General features: G+C 52.5%; 1 long non-coding RNA gene across 1 annotated transcript; it reads left to right on the plus strand.

Annotated features, from left to right (window-relative positions):
- Window positions 1-12,299: 12,299 nt before the first annotated feature.
- LOC108504362 lies at window positions 12,300-15,085 on the plus strand. Its single transcript, XR_001877079.1, has 3 exons — window positions 12,300-12,438; window positions 12,790-12,891; window positions 14,651-15,085. It is a non-coding gene; the product is annotated as an uncharacterized LOC108504362 (long non-coding RNA).
- Window positions 15,086-16,643: the final 1,558 nt, after the last annotated feature.

The raw sequence follows: 16,643 nt of genomic DNA on the forward strand, positions 1-16,643 counted from the left end.
TATAGATATATAGATATATAGATATATATAAGTTGGGGCCAATGGCTACAAGAGAATCACCAAATTTAACCAGCTTCCCAAAAGCTCTGGCTGTTTCCACAAGTGACCATTTGTTTCCCGTTTCCAAATCAGAGTAAACAAAGATGCTGCCAGCTGGAAAACAAGGAAAATTCTCCACAGGGCCACATGCAGCCAAAAACATCCTCCAAAACAGCTGCTTTCTGGAGCCCAGCACAGAAAACCTCCACACCACACACGTCCCACCAGCAGCTGCCACGTCTGTGCCATGGTCCTTCCACCAGCCCTCCATGGTCCTTCCCCAGAGCTCCCCCTGCCCCAAAAATGGGCTTTGGGGTGGGTTTGGATCCAGCAGCTCAGCTCCTCTTGCTGTGCCAGGTTTCAGAGTTGTGGGGGTTGGAAGGGGCTCTGCTCCCTGGAGGAGGAACAGTGTCCATTGCTGGCTTGGTTTTACTCCTTCTGGACAAATTATATGAGCTTCCCGAGGACCAGCCTTTCCCTGATCCTTCTTGGAACTGGCACCTCCCAGCCCAGCACAATTAGCTTTGGGCAAGTAGTTAAAAGGAGTTAAAAAGGGGGGTCACTGCCTTAAGTACTTTATGGGAGGATACAGAGCCCTAAAACACGGGGAGGGTTTTGAGAACAGCTCCCAGTCATGGTGAAAACCTGGGATAATGTCTGGAGGGAGCCCAGATCATCCCAACCAAGCTTTTCCTCCATCCCCTTTCAAGCCACTGGACCTAAGAAACCACCAAAGACCTCGCTGCTACGAGTTCTGCCTCAGTTTTTCATCCCAACACCTTCTCTCCCCACCATCAGATGTGCAGAGGGAAACCCCAGCCGGGTTTTCTCTGCCTCCCAAACACGTTGCAGCAGCTTTTCACCCCGGTAATTTATAATCCAGATTTTCAGTGCTAATGCTCCGCTGCCAATGGATGTGACACCTCAGAGCTGCTGGGATGGATCAGGGACAGAGCTTTTACCACCAGAAATATGGATGAATGCTAATTTATAAAAGCCCTCTATCTACCAGCCTATCAGAGGAAATGAATTCTAAACCATTCTCCAGGAAAATACAGTGCTGGCAAAAATTCATCAGGGCACCATTTAATCTCCTGGGTACTTTGTCATTTTTTTATCCTATTTCTCATTTTTTTTTTGGGGGGGGGGCTAGTTCTCATAAAAGAAGAACAAGAACAGCAGTGTAAGGTGGACAAGGGGAAATATGAGCTGGTTGGGCTTATTTCTATGAGCCACTTACAGTAATGGGTTTGAACATACAGTGCCAGCAGATGGGACCATAATTCTTAATAGGTGTGTATTTAATAATCCAAAGTCAGGAAGGAGATGATTAATTGCCTTTTTAAGGAATTTTTTATTTAGATTTATGCTGAGGAAGAAATAACATTTTCAAGGAGTCAATGCATCTTTACTAGGTAGGTAAAAAAATGAAGTTAATAACTTTTGAGAGAGGCAACAGCCCAAGCCAGCTCAGCCATTTAACTCCCAGCTGAGCCCTCTTCCCCTCTCCCACACGAATCCTGCCCTATTCCTTGTCTCTGGCAAGGATCCAGGCATGGAGAGGGTTGCAGGGCTGTGCAGGGAGGAGCAGCAGCACCCCAGGACCCCCAAACCCTGTGCTTGGGTTCCCACCATGGAGTCTGTGCCACGGGGCAGTGCCACGGGCCCGTGCTCTGGGATTTATCCCATCACCCAACCACACAAAGTGTGGTCCCTGCCCAGAAAAATGCCTTGGCTGATCAAGAAATGGAAAAACGAAGCTGCTTGTGGAAGAGCAGAGGCAGGAGCAGAGCTGGGACCTGCTGCCCTACCCCGGGCACCCGACTGTTGGGCCTGCTTGGGAAACTTCCCACAGGATCTGCCACGTCCCCCAGGTCTGGCTGGGAGAAGGCTGAGGATTTCCAGGGAGGGTTGGCCCTTTGGGATGCTGCTCCATGTGGAATTGCTGAGCAGGGATGGCAGGATGGCCCCAATTTCCCTGCAGAGCAGGTCCTGCACCAGCCTGTGCATCACCAGACTGTGCCCAGGGCAGAGGCCCCTGGGCACTTCTGTACCCCAGGAGACATCAACTGCCCCTTGCAGGAGTGACTTCTGAGCATCTTATCCCTGAGTTCCCTCACTCCAATCTGGGAAAGCTGCTTCTGGAGAAACTTTTTGATATGGCCATCAGATAACAGAGAGGAGAGGCTGCATGGAACAGTGCCAGGGAGGCTGGAAGTGCAGGAGCATTCCTGTGGTAAAACAGGGGCTGGGACACGCCAAGGGCAGCCCAGCCTCCAGCAGGACAGCACAGACACATCTCACAACACACATTTCAGCATTTGCACTCACCTTGCACAATTAACACCGGTGGTGAGGTTTAGACTGTTTTTCTGGATACAGAGGCAGAATCCGGTGTGGGAATCTCCTCTTGATTTCTCATTAGTTAATCCATTTTGCCTACCAACTCAGGGACACGGGGACAGATCCCAGGATCAGGCAGAAGCTCCTGGCTCCATCAGCCCAGCCCAGAAGTTGCTGCAGAGGTAGGACAGACACCACCAGCTGCTGCTGCCTCCAAAGGGGCTGTTCCTGCCATGCACAGGGACAGCAGAGTGGGCTGGCCCAAGCAGCAGCTCTGACTCAAAGCTGCTGTCCCTGATCCACAGCAGCAGCAGCAGCTTTGTGTTCCCTGCACTCGTGACAGGATGCAAGTCTTGAGATCTCACTTAATCCCAGTTTCCTGCCCTGGCTCAGGTAAACAGAGCATGACTCTTGCTCAGCCCGGCTTTTCCTGTTTTCTCTGGAGCTGTGGTCAAGCTCACACCACAAAGCTTCAGCTGGGCCGAACAACTCGAGGCATTTTGACCATCCCTTTGGTCAGACCCACCATCAGCTCCACCAGAAGCACCTCCACAGGGCTGAGTGGCTGCACAGAGCAGGGGAGCAGGTTCCACCTCCATGGTCACACTCAGCATCACAGAATTACAGAATGCTTTGGGTTGAGAAGGATCTTAAAGCTCATCTCATCCCACCCCCTGCCATGGGCAGGGACACCTTCCACTAGCCCAGGTTGCTCCAAGCCCCGTCCAACCTGGCCTTGGACACTTCCAGGGATGGGGAGTCCACATCTCTGCTGCTTATCTGGGATCCACCTGAAATCTCTGCAAAACCTCCGAGTTGTGACCTCTGTGGGGAATTTGCATCATTTCCCCCTTCCAGTCGGGTAGAACCTCTGATGGGAAGCAGCTTTCCTGCAGTCAGCCCGCTGGCTTCAGCTCTGTGATGGGAACTGTGGGGCTCAGGGGGCTCCTGGACCCTCTGGGGTGCCACATACTGGTCATGCAGCAGGATGGGAGCAGCTTCTGCCCCACTGCTCTGCTCAAAGAGCCACAGAATGGTTTGGGTTGGAAGGCACCTTAAAGATCATCCCATTCCACCCCCTGTGCACCGCCCTGGTGCCACATCTCCCTGCTCAAGGGGGTGCTGATTGAGCCAAACTGATTTAGAAAGTGGTTTAATCAACTTAACCTGCCTGTGCTGAGGCTGATGAAAGCAGTTTGCCTTGGAGGGCTTGGCCAGGCCTTTGTTTGGGATTTTCAAAGCTTCACAACCCACGACTCGAGTCCCACTGGAAATCTGTTCAGTGGTTCTCAAGCCCCTCTCTGGGATTTCGGTATTGCAGAAGCTTTGGCTGCAAAGACTTCAATTTCACCCTCTAATAAGCACAGAAAACTTGATTTCAGCCCCACTTACAATGCTGTAAATCCAGGCTAACCATATTAAACTCAGGGCAGCTGATGCCAGAGACTCAAAACCACCAGGAGTAAAGTCCCCTCAGGTGTGTGCAGCCAACAGCCTGGCCTGCAGCCACCCTGGGCTGATTTGTAAAGCAGCCCAGAGAAATTTCTCTTTAAATGTTCCATTAATATTAACAGCTAAATCCCTGGCCTGCCCTAAAAACCTCAGCCCTGCCTAAGTTTGCAGCAACCCTTCTGATTTAATTTGCTGACAGACCACGGCAGCAGTGTTTGCAAGCTGATGTAGTTCCCTCAAAGTCAATCACATTTATTTCTGTCACTAACAGGGGTGTAAGTCAGTACCCTGGCTAAGGACCAAGCTTTTCCTCCATCCCCTTTCGAGGCACTGGACAAAAATCTGCTCAGAAACCACCAAAAACCTCTGTTGAGGGCTTTGACTTCGCCCTCAATTTTTCACCTCAGCTTCTCCTAGAGGAAAATTCCCCGTGAGGATGAATTTTAGTGAGTTATTTTCTCCTCCAAGAAATTATTTTTGAGGCTTTCTAGTGTTTCCCCACCACGAGAAAGAGCTTTAAGCAAAACACACCCTGGAGCTGATGCATCAATGCTGGTGCTCTGCCCAGGTACACAGGGCAACGTTCCCTGTTAATAGGAAGAGAGAGGCCTTTTTTTTCCTGGACTAAAAGCAGCACCTGAGCCAACAGCCAAGCACAAACATGGTCCATCCTGCTCCTAATAAATGCTTTGGCACTGATGTCCCTGTGGCTCCCTGTGCCAGGCACAGCTCATCCCTTTCCACCACTCAAACTTTCCCCAGTCCCTGACCAACCCCGGCCCAAATACCCCGAACAATGGTTTCATTCATGGGAGAAGGAGGAATTCAATACCATTTCATGTCAATAATAACTGCCTAATTGAACAGGAAAGCCCAACCCAGGGGGAATTTCTTGCCTTGGCAAGAACATCCTGGGATTTCCTATTTGCAGCCCAGAGGATCCTCACCTCCTGTCTCACCTGGGCCCCAAGCACCAGATAGCAGGGCCATGGGTGGCAAAAAACCCAGGGAAGAAAAAACCCTGCTCAGAGGAAGAGGGAAACCATTCCTTCCTGCTCTCACTGGTGGCTCTGGATGCAGCTTTATCTTCGTTTCAGTCTGAAAAATTAATACATTTGTGGTCCAACCACGTGACGAGACAGGGTGCTGTCAGTCAAGGCACTTCCCTTTCCAAACTGCTGCTGTGGGCTCTCCTTTATTACTGGAAGCTCTGCAGTGTGTGGTTTGTCATTAGACATTAGTCTGGGCTCACAAAACCCCCCAAAAGTCAGAATATTTGTTGATTTGGCCACCCTGTAGCATTTCACTGATGATATGATTCCATTCTAACAAAAAACTGCATGAGACCCATTTGCAAACACGGTGGAAATATCCAAGGAGAAATATTTTTTGCTTCAATATTTAAGGATCCTGATTCTACTTTTGGCTTCAGCTAAAAATAGTTCATCCCTTGAAGTCAGGAGCTCTCGTTCTTGGGGAAAGGTAAACCTGAAATCATCAAATCATAGAGTGATTTGGGTTGGAAAGGTCCTTAAAAATCATCTTGTTCTTCCCCCCTGCCATGGGCAGGGACACTTTCCTCTATCCCAGGTTGGTCCAACCTGGCCTTGGACACTTCCAGGGATCCAGGGGCAGCCACAACTCTGGGAAATCCGTGCCAGGGCCTCCCCACCCTCACAAGGAGGGATTTTTTTCCATATATCCAACCTGAATTTCCCCTCTTTCAGTCTGAACCTGGATGCTGCAGGGAGGGAGGAAGAGCACCTGCATCCCACTGTGTCGTGCTCCAGGCAGTGCCAGCCCACCCAGGGGTGGACAAACAGCTCCCTCGCTCTCCCACATCCCACTAAATCCACCTGGGGACTGGTTTGTACTGGTGTGGTTGCCCTGGTGTGAAAAACACAACAACTTTTAGAGAGGAGGCAAATTCGGGCTTCTAAATTGTCTCAGATCATGTGAACAGTCAGTTTTAGTTTTTGTTCATAAAGTGAACTGACTGAGGACCTGAAACCAGAAAGCAAGCAGAGAGAAGCAGAAGAGTGGGCAGCTCATAAAAGAAAATAAAAGCAAAAGAGCAAACCCTCCCCATTCAGAAAAACAGAGAGTGTTATGAAGAACCAGAGTAGTTGCAAAAGAAGCCTTTCAGAAAATCAGAGTCAGCAATGCAAGACCTAGAAATGAGAATATAAGGGTAAATACCATCAGGGAGAGACACGAGGATTTAGTGATAAACTCTAATGCTGATAAACTGAGATGTAGATGGAAAGGGTTAAGAGAGACACCAAAAAAGGGGTTTCTGAATTATTTGACACTAAGAAAAGGAAACACTGAGAGCCACAGGGAAAGGTGCACTATTAGATACTCTTCTTGTTTCAGTCTTCAGAGGAAAAAAACGTGCTTAAGTCTCTCCAGCTGCCCAGCAATGAGGCAGGAATATATAAAAATGAAGTCTGTATACATATATACAGACTTAAATGTGACAAATAATACAACTACATTAAAATCTACATTTACTACACAGCTACTTCTAAAATCTCCAACAAACTAAAAATCCAAAAGGTATCAAATAATTCAAAGGTTCAAAGGTATCAATGCCTATATATATGTATTTTAAAAAGCTCCACATTTTTTTAATATCAAATACTCTGTATCTGATATTAAATATACTATATTAAATATATCAAATACTCTGTATTTGATGGGTGAAAGACTCTGAAGTGGTAAGAACCCCCCCAAAATCTCCTTGCAGACAGACAGAGGCCAGAGGAAGGGGAGAGACAAGCAGGTCACCCAGAAAGGCAGAGGGAAGCAGGGCCAGGGGATGGGCAGGAAAAACAAAAGGCTGAACAGTCTGTCCGTGAGCCCTCTGAGGAGGCAAGAGACAAGCAAAAAGCATTTCTCAAGAGCAAACTGGGTCACCCAGCAGCCTTCCTGACGGGTATCTGGCCGTGTGGATAAGGAAGAGGCCAAAATATCCCAATTCCTCGGGGCTCTGAGCACTGTTCTCCACGTGTGCCTGCTTTGTCTGGGGCTCTCGGGCCGCCCTACATGGCATCAAAAACACAAGTCCTTGAAGCTCTGAGTCGCTCAGTCACTCATTTATGTGCCTCCAGAGAAGCTGCAGGGGACCAGGATCTTTATCCTGTGCTTTGGGGGCAGATCATCCCAAACTGCTGCTCCTCCAGAGGGTGCCAGTAATTGCAGAAGTGCCCTGCCAAGAATGACAAGCACGGAGAGAGCGGGCCAGGCCATGGCTCCCGTGCCACGGGAATGATGAGCAACCAGCAGGCAATGGAAAGTGCCCTGAGGGATCTCCCGCCTTGCCAGTCTCGGCTCAGAGGGTCTGGGGATGTGCCAAGCCAGGCTGGCATCGCTGCCAACACCTGCCTGAGCTCCACGGGGCACAAACCAATCTGCTGGCTCGCCCTGGGGCTCTTACAAGCCCCCCCATCCTCCTGGAGCCCTCCCTGGGCTGGGCACTTTCCGTGTCATGGTTATTTATTTCTGAGTTGTGCTGGTGTCTGTGTTTCCTTTCAGCAGGGCTGTCACCTTGCCAAAGGCACAGGCAGAGGATTTTGGGCTGGTTTTGCACTGCAGCCACCTTCACCTCTCCTCAGACTTGTGAACATCAGGACCAATTACTCAGGAATGTTCTGTTTGCCACGACTGGATCCAGGTTGGAGAGGAAGAGCTGGGCTGGGCTGGTGGCACAGGCCCAGCAGCAGAAATGAGCACCAGTGCCACAGCAAAGAGGTCACCAAGAGCCACAACCACCTGAGGAATGTTTGAATCAGCCGAAATTCCCCACCGGCCGTGCCAAGAACGAAGCGTCTGGAAGAAAAACACGATGCCATTTTTCGGCTCCCAAAAAAATCCTTTTCCGTGTTTCTGTCACCCATAATCGCCATCTCAAGAGCCTCCTGGGCACTGAGACGTGGTGTGAGTGTTGGGGATGGTCCTGTGCAGGGCAGAGTTGGACTCGGTCCTTGTGGGTCCCTTCCAGCTCAGCAGGTTCTGGGATTCTGAGACCCCTCCATCCCAAGACCTCTGCAGGAAGCCCTGTGTGGACTTGTTGCTGTTTTGCTTATTCCTTGACTCCTCCTGATGCCAGTGAGGTTTTCCAACACAGGGTATCAGTTCATCCACGGTTATTTTCAGCACAGAAGTCAAGAGCAGCAGCACCGTGTTTACAGAGCCCTCTGAGCTGCTCCTGAGCTGGTTTGCAGTCCCCTGGATGATAAATGTCACCTGTCCTTTCTTCTGAACTGGACCAGATCCCCCCCCATCTCCCCAAACCCATCTCCCCCAGGTTATGTCCCCCTGAGCAAACTGGTGTTCACAGAAAGGTGCCACCATGGGGCTGAGCTGAAGCACTGGGAGAAGGGCTGGGAGGGAAAATCCACAACGCACTTGGGCAAATTGTGGGCATTTCCCTTAAGGGGCTCTGGGAGAGCTGGAGAGAGACTTTGGACAAGGGCATGGAGCGACAGGATAAGAGGGAGATTGTTTCTAGCTGTAAGAGGGCAGGGTTAGATGGGATATTGGGAAGGAATTCTTCCCTGGGAGGGTGGGGAGGCCCTGGCACAGGTTGCCCAGAGAAGCTGTGGCTGCCCCATCCCTGGAAATGTCCAAGGCCAGGTTGGATAAGCCCTTGGAGCAACCTGGTCTAGTGGAAGGTGTCCCTGCCCATGGCAGGGGTGGAATGAGATGATCCTTAAGGTCCCCTCCAACCCAAACCAGTCTGTGAGTCTGACTGAGCTGTGGCCACATCACTCCCTGGAACAGCCCTGGTTTAACTGAGGTCTCTCTGCAGACCCCACAGGTCTCAGAGGTGGCCACAGCAGAGATGCTCTGAAATGGCATCAGCCTGCTGGCTGGAGATGGGGTCCCTCCTGAGCTTCAGGTGATGTTCTGTCATGGGCAATATCAGAGCCTGAATGGGTGGCAGGTTGTCTGCAGAGCAGGGATTGACTTGATGACTAATTCTTCAGAGCTCTTTGCGCTTCTTGAAAAGGAAAATCAAGAGGCTGGGGAGTCTCATCGTCAGAAAAGCTCAGTTCTCACATCAGCACTGGGAACACTGCCCTACTTTTCCCAAGATCCCGGAGCTCTGGGTGCTGCTTCACAGAAACCATGGCCTGGAGCAGCCTGATACAAACCACAAGTGCTGAGCACTTAACGACCATAATTTACTGCTTACAAGGGCACTGAGCTGTGCTGAAAGCCCAGCCCAGATTATGGGTTTCAAATACTAGAAAATCTGTCTCTGAGCCCTTAATCCAGTTTATGGGCTCATCACAAATGGAGCTGAGCCATTCTTGGAAAGAAAACTTGGCAAAAGCAGTCCTCCTGTATCAGTAGAAACCACATACAACGCTCAGGCCAACAAATCTAGATTGGGGAGCAACTAAAACTTATAACAGGCTCTCTCAGTGACTGAGGGAAGTGGTGACAGAGGGGCAGCTGTCAGAGCTGAGTGCACAGGACCAGCACCAAAACCCCCCTGTGAGGCTGCTCTGTGGTCACATTCCTGGGTGGGAGCTGAAGATTCCTCAATCCCAATCAAGCTAAGCCTGTCCATGCCAAGGAGCTGCCTGGTTGTGCCCTGGTACCTTCAGTGTGTAGGAACATCCTCTCCCTCTGCAGAAGGCACGGGGAGAGGAGCTCAGCTCACCTCATCAGTGCTATTGAGGTTCACAGAGTTGTTCTTCACCCTATTTACACTTAGTGGGAAAAAAAAAAAACAGACCTGAATGTGGTTATTCTTTTTTAAAAGTCTCTTCTAACAACATCTCTCTTTCAACAGCTCATTTACTGCCCATCTGGGACTCCACAGTAAAACCTGTTCAGCTGTGGACCTAAATGACTTCCCTTCACATTAATCCTTGCTGTTCTCTGCCAGCCAGGCTGAATTCTCTTTTGATTGCCCACATCAATAAATCAAACATTATCCATGCTTGAATTTGGTTAAGATTCTGGTTAATGGTGCATGAGATAGAAGAGGACTCAGCTGATGAGTCTTAGCTGTGCTGCTCAGTAAAACGGGTTGAAGTGGAAAAAACCAGCCAAGATGGATTTTTGCCATTAAAAATACAACTTGTCTGATCCCCTGCACGGGTGGGAGAAGATGCACTGATTAAAATCATGATGAATTTGTGGAGTCTTGAGCACCAGCAAGGGAAACAAGAAGTGGGAGAAGGGCCTGGGATGTGTTTGCTGCCAATGGACACGATGAGCACCACAGGAGAGCGCCTGGAGGAGGGCACGGGAGCCTGGCCGGGAGCAAGAGGAGAGGGAGGTGTTCTCCTCACCCAGGAGACCTCTGGCAGGGCCAGATGAGCAGAGCCCACGCCCAGGAGGACATCCCTCCTCCCAGGCCTCTCACCACCCATCTTTTCTCTTTATCTTAGCACCATCTAGAGGGATGTGCCTGCACACCCAAGGCGGCAGCTCTACGGTGACATTTGGCAGAGGACAACACCCAAGGGCCACGTGTGGAGTCGGGGGGAGCCAAACTGCCAGCAGCAAAGCCTCAGAAGAACAGTTCACTCCTCCAGCCACCTTCACTCTCTGCTTCAGCACAAGGTACAATCATTCCCCTCATCCTGGGGAGCTCATCTGAGGACGGGAAGAATTGTTCCTCCAGCGGGGGTTGGAAGTTGAGAGGTTCAGGAGGGAGGTCTGGAGGGTGTTCCTCAGGGATTGGAGGTTTTCTCTTGATTATTTTTTTTTAACACCTACAGATCTTGCATCACAAGCTCCTGCAGGCTTCAATGGAGGCCACATCTGGAGTGCTGTGTCCAGTTCTGGGCTCCTCAAGAGAGATGTGGAGCTCCTGGAGTGGGTCCAACAGAGGCTACAAAGATGCTGAAGGGATGGAGCATCTCCCTGACCTCAGGGAAGGCTGAGAGAGCTGGGGCTGTTCAGCCTCAAGAAAAGACACTGAGAAGAGACCTCCTCAATATCTGGCAGGGTCTGCAGGGAGGGGGCAGAGCATGGACCAGGCTCTGCTCGGGGGGCCCAGCAATGGCACAGGAGGAACAGGCAGGAACTGATGCCCAGGAAGTTCCACCTGGACAGGAGGAAGAACCTCTTTGCTGGGCAGTGACTGAACAGAGACCAGAGAGGGGGTGGAGTCTCCCTCACTGGAGATATCCCAGACCCATCTGGACACAGTCCTGTGCCATGTGCTCTGGGATGGCCCTGCTGGAGCAGGGAGGTGGCACCAGATGACCCTCTGTGGTCCCTTCCACCTGAGCCCTTCTGTGATCTGAAGGTGTGACAGGGAGTCCTCGATGGTTTAGGCAGAGGCTGCTCTTCATGGCCACTCAAGCTTTTGCCTGTCACTGGCACCACAGAGCAGCACCACAGGCCACCAGCTGAGCTGAAGATTTCTATGCTGTATTTTACAGTTTTCAGCCCGTCAGGGCTTACTCAGACCTTCCACCATGGAGGACCAAGATTGAGAGTGGGTGGTGAGACATCAGCTCCTCTCTCTCACACACTGATCTCACAGACTGTGCTGCAGCAGCCTGGGCTGTGCAGCCCTGGCAGAGACTATCCCTGCCCTCCATCAGCCACATCTCTGACCAACCGCACACAATCCCAAGGCAAGGCCATGGAAAACAAAGTCCGACCTGCCTGGATCAGCAAGAGCTTGGTTTGGAGATGGGAAACACATTGCCTTGGTCAAAGGGCAAAGCAGAAGCTTTCAGAGCTCACCTGGCTGAGATTAAGGAGCACACACAAGCACAAACAGCAGCAAGGTCTGGAAAATGTACAAAACCTGCATTGCTTCAGTAACTGGTTGCACTGAGGACTAAAATGCATCAGTGCTCTGAAGGTGGGATCCCAAAGGATCCTGGAAAAAGCAAAGCCTCTGCCTTCATCTTTTCTGCTGGGGATGTCACCCTTTTCTCCCCCCTCAGTCACTGGGACAGGGTGTAAAAAGGTGCCAAGGTCTGGATGGGGGATGGAAGGATTGTGTGGGGTATCCTTGCCCACAGCACGGCTTCGGAACTAGATGATCTTTAAGGTCCCTTCCAACCCAAACCATCCTGTGATTCTAAGATATCCATGGCCCTGCAGCACCCAGACGACAGCAGGAAAGGAGAAGAAACATCCCACTCTTCTCCCCTGCCTTGCACAAGCACAGTGCCCACCGCAGTGATCGCACCCAGCTCAGCTGATGAGCTCCCACATCTCAAACCCAGATCCTCCAGCAGCCACAAGGCACCACCAGCAGCTCCTCCAGCCACGGCCAGGCCACTTTTCCCTTTCCTTTCCCTTTTCCCTCCACCACGGCCGGCTCAAACCCCGGCGCCAACACTCAGAGCACTTTCTCCTTTCCGGGAGGAGCAGGGATCGCATTCCTGGGCAGGGATCCCGGGGGCAGCGCCAGGCTGAGCCACCGCCCCGCGCGTGACCGGGCGCTCCGGGAGCAGCATCCCCGTGGGAAGGAGGGAGGGAGGGAAGGAGGGAGCCGGGCTTGGCGAGTCAACACTGCAGAGCTGCTGCGAGAGGAGCGGGAGGCAGAGCCAGGCCGGCTGGGAAGGACGGATTTGCTGAGCCCGCGACAAAAAATGGTTTGAGTAATTATCGACGGTAAGGAAACCTCTGGTTTGAGGCGAGGGAGCTCAGAGGGGTTCCCGCAGGGTAAACACTCCGCGTGTTTTATGGCTTTGGCTCGTGGGGGGAGAAAGGCTGGAGTAGCTGGAAACACAACCAGGGCTCCAGACACGCTAACAACTCCCTTTCAGCCTGTTAAACCCAGTCCCTCCATTCCCTCTGCTGCTTTTGGCCGCAACCTGCCGCGGGTCCCGCAAGCCCCGCCACGATCCCCTTCTATGTGGACCTCCAGCTCAGCGAGAGGTCCCGCTCTGGGCTCGCTGGGGAGGGCGTTTTGGAGCTGTTTCAGGTTCCTGCAGTGAGCAGGGGTCTCCCCTTTCCCCCCAGCCTGCCGCTATGTGGCCAGGAAGATGAGGACCCTGTGGAGCCGGGAGCACCGGGAGCCACCGCCCTGCCCGGCACAGGCAGAGCCCCGCGGCCACTGACAGAGTGAGTCCGGACCCGGGGGGGACAGGGACACCCACACACCCGGGATGGAGGGGCCAGGGCTCCCCGGGGCTCCCAGGGCACCTCCACACCTCCCTGCCCCCTCCCTCCGTGTGCTCCGGTGACCAGAGTCTTCCTCAGAGCCCGGCGCTTGAGCTGAGGAGGAACAGGGGGAAGTTACAAAAGTTTCTTTCCTTCCCTGCTTTGTCCTTCCTGGCTGGGTTTTGTTGTTAAACGTCCTGGTTCCATCCCGGCCCCTTGGCAGAGGGGATGAGCAAATAACAGCCTTTGGAAGGGGGACAAACACACTTGGGGGGGGAGGAACCAGAGGGGCAAGAGGATGGCACCTGCTCCCCCAGGGCTATGTGTCCCTGGGACAGTCTTTGTCGTTTCATGCACCCTGCTAAATACCAAAATACATCTCCACACCCCCACAGGCAGCAAGAGATCCCTGGCCTTGCTTCCCAGTCTTCCCCAGCCCCTTCCTGGCTCGTTTAAACCACACTTTGTAGATCACTCATGCAAAACCCCCAGAGCAGCTGGTCCCAATTTGGCACAGAGGGTACAGCAAGGGCCATCCTGGCTCCTCACCCATCCCAGTCAAGGCAAAGGAGGTTCACCCAGAGCTGCTCCTACATCACCTTGCTCAGGTGTTAAACCTCACTGTCAAAGTAAACTCGGTTTTGAACAGCAGACAGAGGAATCTCAGCACAGCAGAGATCTGCCCTGCAAATACCAGTTGTACTGGTTTGGCTGAGTCACTCCTGGTTGCTCCTGTGCAAACATGCCCAGAGCTGCACCCAGGCAGGGGCACATTCCCAGGCAGGGGCACATTCCCAGGCAGCTGCCACAGCGGTCAGCTCATGCCTGGGATCTCCTGCTTCTGCCAGGAGCTGTCACTGGAGACTCCAGGGAAGATGTAGGGCTGAGCCATTCCCTTCCTGCTGCTCCCATGTGCTGTGGGGAGGGGAAGGAAAGCAAACTGCGTGCCCAGGGAGTCCTATAAAGTGTCCAGAATATCATCTGTTCCCTAAAATAGCATCTAGATCTTTAATGGGGAAGGGAAAGGGAGTGTCTCCCTTCACTAATGCCTTAATTAAGTAAATATGAAGAAAAAACAGGGTGTTTGTTGATCACCCTGCAGTGGGAGTCAGGATTTAGCAGAGGCTGCAGCTGGGAAGCTCAGGGCAGGCACTTGGGTGTATCAGTGAGAGAAATCAAACTCCTCCTGTGAGCAAAGAGGTTCAGCTCCTCACTGCAGCTAATTGCTGGGTGTTTAATTGGAGTCAGGGGAGATGCCAGGCTGGCACGAGCAGAGGGCCTGGCCCTGTGCGGGTTGGGCACAGCAGCCCCTCAGATCTGTGGCTGCAGGAGCTGTGCCAGTGCAATGGGGGGGCTGCACATCCCTCTATCCCACAGCATTCCCCAGCCAGGAGCTCTGTGGTGCCCCAGGGAGAGCTGGCCCAGCACAGGGTGCCAGGAGCACGTGGCTCAGCAGAGGAATGACCTAGCTGGGAAATGTGGATGATCCAGAGGCACTGGTGGGGGCACAGCTTGGAATCTGTGGCTCTTTATCCCCTCCTTGCAGCAAGGTGGGCTCTCCATGTCACAAACCCGGCCTGACTCCTCACACCTACTGCTATTTATGGTTTTTGGAGCACCTTCCCTGTTCACATCCCAGCCTTGTCCCTTCAAATCCTTTCCCCTTCCCCTTGGCTAATCCCAAATCCCCCTCTTTTCTCCTCTTGTTGTGCACTTGCAGATGTAAAGGCAGAGGTATCAGCACCCCCTGAAGCAACAGCCTCCCTTCCCAGGAACATCAAACCCATCCAGTGCAGGTCCCGACAGTAAAAGCCCTCAAGGTCCTCCCATGAAGGCCACAAGATTTCTTCCCACTGATTTCTCCAGGGAATCCATTTGCTGGGAATCTTGCAGCACAGGGATTGGAAAATATCAGCGAATCCCTCCTGTATCTGCTCTCAACACAGAAGCACAACGATAGAAAACATCTTAATTGGTCTCCTGTTACCAGAATTTTCTAGCTGGCAGACAAAAAAAGAAGATTCCCAATATGTATCAGGTGCTCCTGGCACATCTGGGCCATGGAATACCAGGAGAAGAGCTCGAGCCATTGCATCCCAGCAGCAAACTGGAATTTCATCCTGTGAAACCAAATTGTGCTCCTGATGATATTGGTATAAAATCAGACAGCTTCCATGAAGGTCAAATCAGTCCCTGAGCTGGAGTGAGGAGTCTGGGAGCTCAGGGCTGTGGAAATCCCAGGATGTTTTGCACAACCCCTTCCCCCATGCCCAGCCTGAGCAGACAACCAGCTCCCCCAGAGCAGAGGCTGCAGGAGCACAGCAGGACCCCCCCAACCCCTGCAGTGTCACAGAGCGATGACAGCAGAATCACAAACCCCACACTCGTGGGGGAGACTCTGCCCGACCCCCTCCCGTGACAGCTGAGCCAGAAGTAAAGTTGGATCAAAAGCAGCTGGCTGGGAGAGTGGTGGGTTTTGTCCTGGTTTGCTGTCGTTGTGGTGCTGGGACTCGATGCTGAGGGTCCTCTGGCTGCTCATGTGGGCAGAGGTGGCTCTTGCCTCACTATTGCTTGTGATAGAAATAAGAAGAGAGGGAGCAGAGTCATCCTGCACCCCTGGGAAGAGCTGAGTGAGAGCTCCCAAAGCTCCAGGGCTCAGCCTGGTGCTGCCCTCAGCGATGGTTTGGCCTTTGCTGGTACAATTTGGTGGCAGGAGGGGATGTACACAAATCACTGACCTTGATTTCAAAACCCTCCTGGCTTTGTGTGGGCCATGCTGGGCTTTGTGAAGGTGGGAGAGGCACAAACCCTGCCCTGGGGGTTGTGGGGCTCTGCAGGGGATGGGGGAAGGAGGGAGGGCAGGCTGGAAGGTGGAGAACAGCCACAGCAAGGCTGGAAAATGCACACCTTGGGCTCTTTATTCTGACATTGCCACTCCCTGGGACAGGTGTCACCACCAAACTGGGGGTTAGGTGGTCACAGCAGTGCAAGGAGCCACCTGAATGTCATGGAAGGGCCTGGCTGTGGGACAGGAGGACACCAGCACCACCTGAGCACACAACCCACAGTGCTTCCTTTGCCATTCCCTCATGGATCCCATGGACACACTGCTCCTGCTCTCCACTGGCTCCTCTCACGTGTTGTGTGCAAATGGAGAGCGTGGAGAGAGGAGGAAAGGAAAAACAGAGGAAATCAGCCTGCAAATGGAGCAGAAAAGGGAGCCTGAAAAGAGCAGTGCCCCAGGATGCCCTACCCAGTGCCCTCTCCAAGGTTTGATCCCAAGGATCACCCAGGGCTCTGGTGGTCTGCTGGAAGGTGTCCCTGCCCATAGCAGGGGGTTGGAATGAGCTGAGCTTTAAGGTCCCTTCCAACTCAAACCATTCTGTGTTTCTATGAGATGTGACTCTGGGGGATGGGCCTGTGCAGAGCCAGGAGTTGGACTCGATGATCCTTGTGGGTCCCTTCCAGCTCTGTGATCCCTGATTCCATGATTCCGTGCCCATCACCTCCTTCCCAGGGGAGGCAGCAGAAGCAGCAGGTGCTGAGCACTGTCCCCAGCTTGCTCCTGAGTGGAAGGTGTGCTGAGTCATCAGCTGGGACAGTGCCCACGTGTCACAGGGCAGAGACACTGTCCCTGACAACTGTGTGACACAAACACAGCCCAGAGCAAGCAGCACATTTCCAACACCTCCAGGCAGCGTTTCCCTGTCTTC

The sequence above is a fragment of the Lepidothrix coronata genome, unplaced genomic scaffold (genome assembly GCF_001604755.1).
Source record: "Lepidothrix coronata isolate B3197 unplaced genomic scaffold, Lepidothrix_coronata-1.0 Scaffold160, whole genome shotgun sequence".
NCBI lineage: Eukaryota > Metazoa > Chordata > Aves > Passeriformes > Pipridae > Lepidothrix > Lepidothrix coronata.